Below are 12,595 nucleotides of genomic sequence, written 5' to 3'. Positions count from 1 at the left end.
TATATTATAGAAACTAACCAAAGATATGTGGCTTCAGAATAAAAATCTGAAGAAGTTTATATGATGATTATGTAAATACCTTTATATGTATAATTTGAAAATGCTAAGTTTATGGCACAATGAAGAAAATTACTTCTGTTTTATTACTTAAAAGTAAAGTATCAATTTCAAAAAGTTTCAAATTATTTACAAATACAAACTACTCTTATATTATAAAGATTTAGGGCAATGTGGAATCTACTAAATTATGAAGTAGGAAAAAAAATTGGAAAGGGAGCTAAAAATGATGTTTTCCTCTATTTTTATTTAAAATTTTATGTAATTATATATATATATATTCACACACATTTATGTGCTTGTTATAAGCTTTTCAGATGATAAAGAGATGCCAAAAATATTTTTTTAATAATACTTACCCAAATAATGACCTTCCTAGTTGGTATATATTCACAAGTGACTCAGGTAAAATTAAAAAGCATATCTGCTGTGAAGAGAGCCCTAATTTTTGTTTGTTTATTTTTGCTTTTTGTGGGATTTTTTGGTATTTTTTTGTTTTTATTTTAATTCTAATTCGTTAACATAGAGTGTCTTATTAGTTTCAAGTGTACAATATAATGATTCAACACTTCCATACAATACCTCATGCTATCATGACAAGTGCACTCCTTAATCCCCATCACCTACTTCACCATCTTCCTACCCCCCTCCCCTCTGGTAACCATCAATTTGTTCTCTATATTTAAGGGTCTGTTTCTTGATTTGGCTCTCTTTCTCTTATTTTTTTTTCCTTTGCTTGTTTGTCTGTTTCTTAAATTCCACATGAGTGAAATCATACGATATTTATCGTTCTCTGACCAACTTATCTCATTTAGCATTATACTCTCTAGCTCCATCCATGTCATCACAAATGGCAAGATTTCATTCCTTTTTTTTGTGGCTAATTACTATTCCATTGTGTATATATACCATCTCCTCTCTATCCACTTAACAATCAATGGAAATTTGGGCTACTTCCATATCTTGGCTATTGTAAATAATGCTGCTATAAACATAGAGGTGTATATATCCCTCTGAATTAGTGTTTTTGTATTCTTTGGGTAAACACCCAGTAGTGTGATTGCTGGATCATAAAGTAGTTCTATTTTTAACTTTTTGAGGAACCTCCAAACTGTTTTCCACATTGACTACACTACTTTACATTCCCACTAAAAGTTCATGAGGGTTCCTTTTTTTCCATATCTTCACCATCACCTTTGTTTCTTGTATTGTTGATTGCAGCTATTCTGACAGGTGTGAGGTGATATCTGAATGTAGTTTTGATTTACATTTCCCTGATGATAAGTATAGATGAACATCTTTTCATGAGTCTGTTGGCAATCTGGGTATCTTCTTTGGAGAAATGTCTCTTCATGTCTTCTGTCCATTTTTAATTGGATTGTTTTTTGGGTGTTGAGTTTCATAAGTTCTTTATATATTTTGGATATTAACCCTTTATCAGATATGTCATCTGCAAATATCTTCTCCCATTCCATAGGTTATCTTTTAGTTTTGTTGGTTATTTCCTTCACTGTGCTTTTAAAAGCTTTTTACTTTGAGGTAGTCCCAATAGTTTATTTTTGCTTTTCTTTCCCTTGCCTCAGGAAAAAAGTTGCTATGCCCTATGTCAAAGAGGTTACTGTTTGTGTTCTCCTCTAGAATTTTGATGGTTTTCTCTCTCACATTTAGGTCTTTCCTCCATTTTGAATATATTTTGGTGTATAGTGTAAGAAAATGTTTCTGTCTTTTGCATGTTGCTCTCTAGTTTTCCCAACACCATTTGTTGAAGAGATTTTTTTCTCCATTGGATATTCTTTCCTGTTTTATTGAACATTAATTGACCATATAATTGTGGGTTCATTTCTGGGTTTACTATGCTGTTCTATTGATCTATGTGCCCATTTTTGTACCAATATCATACTGTTTTGATCACTACAGACTTGTAATATAACTTGAAGTCCAGAATTGTGATGCCCCCAGCTTTGTTTTTCTTTTTTCAAGGTTGCTTCGGCTATTCAGAGTCTTTTGTGGTTCTGTACAAATTAAAGAATTATTTGTTCTAACTCTGTGAATAATGCTGGTGTACTTCGATAGGAATTGCATTAAATGTGTAGATTGCTCTGGGTAATATATACATTTTAACAATATTTGTTCTCTAAATTCATTGACACTGAATGTTTTTCCATTTCTTTGTGTCATCTTCAATTTCTTTCATCAGTGTTTTATAGTTTTCAGAGTACTAATCTTTCCATCTCTTTGGTTAGGTTTATTCCTAGGTATCTTACTGTTTTTGGTGTAACTGTAAATGTAATTGATTCATTGATTTCTCTTTCTGCTGCTTCATTATTGCTATATAGAAATGCAACAGACTTCTGTACATTGATTTTATATCCTGTGATGTTACTAAAGTAATTTATCAGTGCTAGCAGGTTTTTTTTGTTTTTTTTTTGGTGGAGTCTTTTGGGTTTTCTATATAGAGTATCATGTCATCTGTAAATAGTGAAAGTTTGACTTATTTGCCAATTTGGATGTCTTTTTATTTCTTTTTGTTGTCTGATTGCTAAAGTTAGGACTTCCAGTACTATGTTGAATAAAAAGTGGTGAAAGTGGATATCCCTATCTTGTTCCTGAGTGTAAAGGTAAAGCTCTTGGTTTTTCCCCATGGAAGATGATATTAGCTGTGAGTTTTTCATATACTGCCTGTGTTGAGGTAAGTTCCCTGTAAACCTCCTTTGTTGAGGGTTTTACCATGAATAGATGTACTTTGTCAAAAATCTTTTTTCTGCATCTATTGAAAGGATCATATGTTTCTTATCCTTTCTTTTATTAATGTGATCTATCACAGTGATTATTTTGTGAATATTGAACTATCCTTGCAATGCAGAAATAAGCACCACTTGATCATGGTGAATGATTTTTTTAATATATGGTTGGATTCAATTTGGTAGTATTTTGTTGAGAATTTTTACATTCATTTTCATCAGGATATTAGCCCATAGTTCTCTTTTTTAGCAGTGTCTTTATCTGGTTTTGGTATCAAGATAATGCTGGCCTCATTGAATGAATTTGGAAGTTTCCTTCCTTTTCTATTTTCTGGAATGGTTTGAAAGATTAGGTATTAACTCTTCTTTAAATGTTTGGTAGAATTCCCCTGGGAAGCCATCTGGTCCTGGACTGTTTTTGTTGGGCAATTTTTTCTGATTACTGATTCACTTTCTTTGCTGGTTATCAATCTGTTCAACTCTTCTATTTCTTTCTGATTCATTTTTAGTAATTTATATGTTTCTAGGAATTTATCCATTTCTTCTAGTTGTCCAATTTGTTGGCATATAGTTTTTTATAATACTCTCCTACAATTGTATTTTTGTGATGTTGATTGTTATTTCTCCTCTCTCATTTGTGATTTTATTTATATCCTTTCTCTTCTCTTTTTCATCAGTCTGGCTAGGGGATTTTCAATTTCCTGGTTTGATTCCCCCTTGATCTGTTCTGGTTTCATTGCTCTGTTCTATTATTATTATTATTCTAATTTTCTGTATCATCTATTTCTGCTCTAATCTTTATTATTTTCTTCTTTCTGTTGGCTTCATTTGTTGTTCTTTTTCTAGTTCCTTTATGTGTAAAGTTAGGTTGTTTATTGGAGATTTTTCTTGCTTCTTGAAGTAGGCCTGAATTGTTATCTACTTCCCTCTTATGACCACTTTTGCTGCATCCCAAATATTCTGGACTACCATGTTTTCATTTTCATTTCTTTCCCTGTATTTTTAAAAAATTTTTTTCTTTGATTTCCTGGTGGACACATTCAATGTTTAGTAGCATGTTGTTTAACCTCCATGTTTTTGTGTTTTTTTTTTTTTTTCTTGTGGTTAACTTCTAGTTTCATAGTGTTGTAGTCAGAAAAGGTGCATGGAATAAACTCAATTTTTTTTTTTTTTTATTTGTTGAGGCCTGTTTTGTGACCTAATATGTAATCTGTTTTGGGCTATCTTCCATGTGCACTTGAAAAGAATGTACATTCTGCTGCTTTAGGATAGGATAAGGTTAAAGTCCCCTACTCTTATTGTACTATTATCAATGAGTCCTTTGTGTTTGTTATGGTTTCATATTTGTGGTGCCCCCATGTCAGGTGTATATTTATTTACAATTGTTATATCTTCTTGTTGGATTGTCCCCTTTATGATTACACAGAGCTCTTCTTTGTCTCTTGTTATAGGCTTTGATTTAAAGTCCAATTTGTCCAGTATAACTATTGCTACTCTGGCTTTCTTTGGACATCCATTTACATGACAAATGTTTCTCCATCCCCTCATTTTCCATCTACAGTTGACTTTAGGTCTAAAATGAGTCTCAGGGTGCCTGTGTGCCTCAGTAGGTTTACATCTGCCTTCAGCTCAGGTCATGATTCCAGGGTCCTGGTATTGAGCCCCACCTTGGACTCCCTCCTTAGTTAGGAGTCTGCTTCTCCTTCTCCCTCTGTCCCTCCCCCCTGCTTGTGATTTCTCCCTCTCGTGCTCTCTCTCTCTGCCTCAAATAAATAAAATCCTTAAAAGAAAAAGAGTCTCTTGTGAAAGACAATCATCATATGATTTCACTCATATGTGGAATTTAAGAAACAAAACGGAGGCTCATGGGGGAAGGGAGGAAAAAGTAAAACAAGACAAAATCAGAGAGGGAAACAAACCATAAAAAATTCTTAATCACTGGAAACAAACTGAGAGGAAGGAGGGGGAGGATGGGGTAACTGAGTGATGGACATTAAGGAGTCCAAGTGATGAAATGAGCACTGAGTGTTACATAAGACTGATGAATTTCTGAACTCTACCTCTGAAACTAAAAATACACTTTATGTTAATTAATTGAATTTAAATAAAGAAAAAGAAAAAAATGAGTCTCTTGTACAACATATAGATGGATCTTGTTTTTTACCCATTCTGACTCCCATATCTTTTTAAAAAAATATATTATTTATTTATTTTGGTGAGGGGCAGAGGCAGAGGGATAAAGAGAATCTCAAGCAGACTCCATGCTGAGTGCAGAGCTGGACTAGGGGCTTCATCTCATGACCCTGAGATCATAACCTGAGCTGAAATCAAGAGTCAGATGCTTAATGGACTGAACCACTCAGGTTCCCTTGACACCCTATGTCTTTTGATTAGAGTGTTTAATCCATTTACATTTAAAGCAATTATTGATAGATATGTATTTATTGCTATTTTATTACTTGTTTTGTGGTTGCTTCTGGAGATTTTTTTCTGATCCTTTCTTGTCTTTTTCTCTTTCATGTTTTGCTGACTTTCTTTAGTAATATATTTGGATTTCTTTCTTTTTATTCTTTGCATGTTTATTAGTGGTATGGTTACCATTAGGTTTGTATATAACCTCTTCTGCAAATAGCAGTCTATATTAAGTTGATGGTCATTCAGGTTTGAGCCCATTCTTTTCTCCTCTCTTCCTTGGATTTTAGGTATATGTTTTCATATTTCACCTTTTTTATGTGTGAGTTCCTGGACTGATTTTTACAGAAATATTCATTTTTACTGCTTTTGTGTTTCCTGACTTTTTACTATAACTTTTAGTTTCACCTTTGCACTCAAAGAGTCCCCTTTAATATTTTCTTACATGGTTGGTTTAGTGGTCATGAACTCTTTTTTGTTTGGGAAACTCTTTATCTCTCCTTCTACTCTATGCCCTGTTGGATAGAATATTCTTGTCTTCAGACTTTTCTCATTCAGCACATTGAATATATCATGCCACTCCCTTCTAGCTTGCCAAACTTCTATTGAGAGATCTCCAGCTAGCCTTATGGGTCTTCCCTTGGAAGTTAGAGATTCTATTGCCTTGCTTCTTTTAGTATGTTTTCTTTATGCTATGTTTTGCAAATTTAATTACAATATGTCTTGGTGTTGACCTGCTTTTGTTGATCTTGATGGGGGTTCTCTGTGTCTCCTGAATTTGGATATCTATTCCCTTCCTTGAATTAGGGAATTAGGGTAGTTTTCAGCTATCATTTTCTCAAATACATTTTCTGCCCCCTTTTCTTTCTCTTCTTCTTCTGGGACTCCTGTGATATGAATGTTATTACATTTGATGGAGTCACTGAGTTCCCTATGTCTATTCTTGTGACCTATAATTCTTCTGTTCAGCTTCATTATTTTCCATTTTATCTCCTTTTTTTAGATATATTTTTTTAAAGATTTTATTTATTTATTTAAGATAGAGAGTGAAAGAGAGAGCACTGGGATGCTTGGGTGGCTCAGTCCGTTAAGCGTCTGCCTTCGGCTCAGGTCATGATCCCAGGGTCCTGGGATTGAGTCCCACATCGGGCTCCCTGCTCAGTGGGGAGTCTGCTTCTCCCTCTGCTTGCTGCTCCCTCTGCTTGTGCTCTTTTTTCCCCTGAAAAAAAAATAAAAAAAAAAAAAAAAAAAAAAAAAAGGAAAGAAAGAGAGAGAGAGAGAGAGCACAAGTGGAGGATAAAGAAAGAGGGAAAAACAGACTCCCCACTTAGCAGGGATCCTGACGCAGGGCTCCATCCCAGGACCCTGGAACCATGACCTGAGTTGAAGGCAAATATTTAACCAACTGAGCCACCCAGAAGCCCCTCAATGTTATCTTCTGTATCACTTATTCATTCTTCTGCTTCTTTCATCCTTTTGTTCATTACATACAGTCTATTTTGAATCCCTGTTATTGAATTTTTCATTTCTGGTTGTTTTTTAATTCTTTTATCTCTGTGGTAAAGGTCACTGATTTCTTCCATTCTTTCCTCAAGCCCAGGGGTATCTTTATGATCATTGCTTTAAATTCTCCACTACGCATGTTACTTATATCTGTTTCACTTAGATTTCTGGTTGGTGGCCTTATTTTGGTCTTTCATTTGGGATAAATTTCTGTGTCTTTTATCTAAGTCTCTGCTTTCTTCTCTGTGTTTGAAAAGCCAGTTATGTCTCCTGCTCCTGAATGTAATGGCCGTATGAAGAGGAGGTCATATAGTGCCTAGGGAGTATCTCCAGTGTGTGCTGCATGGTGCTCTGCTATTGTGTTTTGGCTGCTCTATCCTTCAGGTCAGTTGTCTGAAGAGGTTTTCCTTGCCTGCTGCAGGCAGTGTTTGGTCTCTGGCCTGAATGTGATGAGTTTTAACTAGGTGTGCTCTGGTCTGCTTGTGAAATGAGATCTGTCACTATCTTCACCAGAACGGAGGTGCTGCAAAACTCTCTGGTCAGGAGATGTGGTATAAGCAAGGGTTTGTGCTGGTCTTCTGGTGGAGGGGCCCACCATTCTGGGACTGAGGCAAGCTTGACTGAGAAAGGCAGTTCCACCAGAGCACAGAGAGGTGGGGTTTAGTTATGCAAGTTAGGTAGCCAGGGTTGGCACTGAGCTGCTTCCCACAGGTGGCTCTGTGTTTATGCTGATGGGGAGGAGAGGGAAATGGCATGGCCAGCTTTTTTATTCCTCAAGAGGTTTCTCCATGAATGCTGCCTCTCAAGGATGTGTCCCAAGAAGAGCAAATAATCTCCCCACTGTGTGTCCCAAACACTCTTCAGATTGCTATTTCCACACCGTCTGCCCATGGGTTGCCTGCCTGTCTTCTCTCCAGGAGCAATGCAGTCCCTCTGGGCTCGAACCCAGCCAAGTCTGCTGACATTTAAAACTCCAGGCTTTAAAGCCCACTGATTGCAAGAACTCACAAAATTCAGCTCCTCTCATTTTCCAAGCCACAACTTTGGGGAAATGTTATCCTTGTGCATTCCCCTGTGTCCTCCCCTCTCATGCCTTTCTCTGTGACTATGGCTCCCTCCCCATGCAGCAGCTGTGATCCGTTTCTCCCCTAAACAATGTCTCTATACTTTCTACCTTCTTTGATGTGGCCTCTTCTCTCCTTTCCTTGTGAAGTTTGTTCTGTCAGTCTTCAGGTCAATTTCTGGGGTATTTAGTACGATTTGATAGTTATCTAGTTGTGTTTGTGAGGCAATTTTAGGGTTCTCTAAGTCTGCCACCAAATTCTTGCTCTTCAAGGATCTTTTGTGCCACTGTATTTGAATCAACATCCCCAGAACTTTCCCTGAAATCATCTCCTGAATGTCTTCTTATTAATATGCAATAAAATAAAGAACCATTTATTGCTCATTGACCATACAGTGTGTTCCAATATATTGCAACCAATTGTTCTGGAATTGTCTCTAATCTCATTAATCAGCCCATGGGTCCCTCATCCTTCCTTTCCTTAAATGCCACGTTCTTTCAACATTCCTTCCGTGCTTTCCATGAATGGTCATGTAGGTTGTGTCCTATCCAAAGTCACTGACCAAGGTGGTAGAATTAGGGATGAAAATCCAACCAGCACTACTACTCAAGCTGTGCATCCTATGAAGCTGCACTCTCCTGGAAGAAAGCATGCCTTTTTGTAATAAGCCTTCTTAGAAGGGACATTTCTTTTTTAAATTTACTCCTTCACAGGATGTAGTAAAGGGTGTCCATTTCTTTGATATTGTGCTGGTGACAACTTTCAACCATGCCCATCTCCTTTTCCTTCTCATCCCACACCTGGGCAAGATAAGAAATCTTGGGTGCTCTTCCTTTGGTGAGGAGGTCAAACCACACAACACTTTGCCCACAAGGAACTCTCATTCTGGCCCCATGCCTTAATCACTGTAAAAAAAAACCTCCCAAGTCAGCCTCATTGCCTGACTCTCAACCCATTTTCAGTCCTGCTTGGATACCACCATATTTGTCATTATATGATTTATAATAAATATACTCATTCTTTCTTGGTGCATATGCGTTGTCATCAGTGTAAACATTTAAACCAAATTTTGGGTAAGGGTCCATTCTGTAGAGTGATCACAACAGAAGTGAAGCTTTTTTTCTCAATTCCCACAAAGGCCTAGTATATGTTGCAAATGCATAATGTGGTTATGCTAGGAACAATGGCTACAAAAGGAGAAGGCAAAATGTTATAGAAATAAGCAATGAGAACAGGCAAAAATAGCATAAGATAAAAACAAGTGACTTGGAAACAAGATACCTGTGTCTAGGAAAAAGCAGAATCTACCAACACTTGAATTACAGGAGGACCCAAGTGACAGTTAAGGCAGTTGTTCTGACTATTGCCGGAAAAGGATTCCTTCCCTCATGTCCCTCTTGGTAACTGAAGACATTAAATATACAGAGTGGTGGAGCTGAGGCCATGGATTTTGTTGCCACCATGAAGATTTTGATGCTTTTCCAAAGTCCTTTCCAGAGTTTGGCCAGGTGTATACTGTTACATTATTATAGAACTTTTTATATGTTTTAAGCCCTAGGCCTTAATGTATTTTTTTTCTCCAATTTTCAGTCTGTGGCTTGAAGCTATGTAATAAGAATTTTTATTTTGTCTTTTATTAGGTATTTTTTATTGTATTTCTATCTATTAAAGAATAAATTTTGTTAAAAGACTGACATATTAGCCGGTGGGTTTTCATTGTTGAAGCAAATTTATTTTCTGGTTCATTTAATGATAATCAAATTATAAACACAGATAAAAAGTGAAAGGCAAGTTATTCAATCTAGCACAACCAAGACTGCCACAGTCCAGACCTGAGGATACAAATTACTTCTGCTGAAGTGATTTAAAAAGGTATCCCTTCCTTTTATAGTTGAAATTGTATCTGTTCAAATGAAGCCCCCCGCCACTGACTTTGATCTCTACATAGATGAAGATAATAATTAGAAAATTTAGACAAATCAATAAAGAAGGTAAAGTGATGTTGGGAATCTAAACAAAATAACTGAATGTCCATTTTTCAACTAGATAGTAATCACTAGATATATAATCAATGTTATTCTCTAATTGTAGATAACTATTAATCCTTCATTTACCTGAATAAAAATTAGAATTAACTGCACATGTGATATGGGTGACACAGAAATTTTGAAAAATTTAAAGCAATTCTATTTGTGCACTTTTCAATTACTAGGACAAGAAAACTATTATTCTAATAAATCTAAGATGTATTATTCATTCTTCTCCTAGCCTAATTTATTTGTGCTTTGTTAATTTCCTCTGTGTTTTCAATTTAGTTTAGTCATCTCTTATGTTCATTATCTTTATTCTTGTAGAGTATGTTACTAATTTTACTAATTTTTACTATTTTTTTTACTAATATCTTAACCCTTTGTGGTTTTAAATCACCATCCATCATCATCACCATCATCATTTAAAGAAAAAGAAATGTTTTATGTAGAAAACAGGGTTTGCTTAAGACCTCTGAACTAGGCATCAAAAGACATGACTTTTATTTTTTTATTTATTATTTTTTACAACATTATGATTTATTACCTATATTGTTTTGACATGAAATAATGGAAGGAACGGGGTTCAACAGAATTCAGATGTTCTTTCAACATTCTGGCTCACTTGACCCTCTTTTCTATAACCTATGTTCTTCCTTATACTTGTCTGGATTTTGCTCTGGCACAAACATCTCCCTAACTTTTTCCTACCAGCCTGTAGGCTGGATCCAGTCAGACCATATATGGCTTCTGAAGTAGTTACTATTATTCAAATTTGGGGCTTCCCCCCTCATTAAAATGTCTTAACAAAATAATGGAGGTCTCATTGCCAAAATATCATGGGATGATTATACCCTTTAGAGCATGTTGTTTTCAGTCCTGTGGTAGCTTCCTTTTGTTCAACCTCCAATTAGTCTTGGTGCCCTGCGTTTTTGTGCTTGTAAAAGTAGAAACATTCGTTAGTTTCTCTTTGTTGTTGCTGTCTTGCCATAAATTCTTGATTTGTACACATTCTCCCAAATTCTGGGTTTACTTGTGATATTTTCCTTCTTAGGTACTGTTACTTTCTTGACATTCAAAACCAACACTGTTGTTATCACAATAATATTTTTAACAGATGGCAAAATCTATGGAAGTCAAGACTTCCTTTTTTCTTTTCAGGAACATTGCCACATCTCCATGGAATACACTGTGTAACTTTTTACTGTGGAATAACTTTCTGGGGTTTTAAAAAGTTGAGAGCTTCAGGCAAATATGTAGATTGCCTTTGGTGGAAGTGATCCTGGGTTTCAGCACCAAAATGATGCAGGAGAGCAAGGTTCTTGTCTGATGGGGTCGAAGAATGAAACTAGCGGACAATGGAGGGTGAGTAAAGCCATAGTTTATTAAGTGAAGATATAGAAAAAGCTTTCCAGAGTGAGAGGGGTCCCAAAAGACATGACTTTTAGTCCAGTACACATCCTCGAGTAATGTACATGGTAGGTAAAGAGCAAAAATTTGAAATCCAAACTATAAAATTTAGAGTAGGAATTACCTATCCTACTTTATCCATTATATACTAAATGAATTTAGTAATAATACCTGTTACTCCTCTTTTAGAAAGGCTTTCCATCTGGTAATTGATACATTTTGTAGACAAACCTAACCTTAAGGAGATGCTTTACATGCATACTATTTTATTCAGAAAATGCATGCTTTGTTCAACTTTAGCTATTTGCTATTCAATAAGATCCTGCTATATACTGGTGAGAAATTAAAAAAAAAAAAACTTGAAGAGACGGTAATGGATGGAATGTTGACTAAAACAAGTGGACTTTCTCTGAATAATTTGAATCAATAGTAACAATTGAGATAATTTGCAACAAGAAACTGTTAGGATTTCAAAACTTGGCCTAAAATAATACCTCTATATGAATGAGATTAAATAACTGGTAATTTAAAAAAAACTTCTTCATCTAAAATGTATAAGTGTGTATGAGAATTTGTAGCCTATTATATTTCATTGCATTTAATTTTTTTTCTAAGTTTGTGATTTGTGGAAAATCCTTCAGCTTAAAATTAAAACCATTTCTCACACACACACACACACACACACACACACACACAGTAAGGAAAGTTCTATGAACACAAACTTCTCAATTATTAGGTGAAAACTAGAAACTGAGGTCTTAAATTGCTTTCTGTAGTTGAATTGCCTTTTTTTTTTTTTCAATTCTCTTCCCAGAATGGGGGGCTGGGCAGAGAGGTCAACATTACCAGATCTGGTTGATCAGATCTTCAATTTTGATGCATGACATTGAACCCTGATTATAAACAAAAGAATATTGCATCACTCTTTCTCCCCTTTAGGTCATCTTCCCTTCCTTGATGGGGTCTACAAAGCAAGTCTAAGTCTCTGCAACTGAGGGGGTGGAAATAAGTGCTATTTTTATGGATATGACAAAAAGAATGAAATCAGATTGATATGCAGTAAAGAAGAAATAAATAACCTTCTGGATGTTTTCATTCATTTTTAGATGTTGTAAGAATTATAGTTTAATAACATACAATTTTGACATGTTTATTCACCTGTTTCTGCTTTGCTTATTTTTCCCCTTTTAATTATTCCAACTTCTTGAACTTTTCTGTCCATTTATACAGCTATACTATGTTTTGCTTTCTATTTCTACTATTTCCAAACATGTTGCCCTCTATAATGTTGTCCTTATTGCAACCTGGATCTTCAGAGCACTTATATTTCAAAAGATATAAATGATTCTATATCATTTGCAATAATATGTTTGTGACAATT

Source organism: Callorhinus ursinus, unplaced genomic scaffold (assembly GCF_003265705.2).
Source record: "Callorhinus ursinus isolate GAN/ISIS: 27379988/994484 unplaced genomic scaffold, GSC_fseal_2.0 scaffold4, whole genome shotgun sequence".
In the NCBI taxonomy this organism is placed as follows: domain Eukaryota; kingdom Metazoa; phylum Chordata; class Mammalia; order Carnivora; family Otariidae; genus Callorhinus; species Callorhinus ursinus.
Note: the sequence above shows the minus strand (reverse complement) of the source record.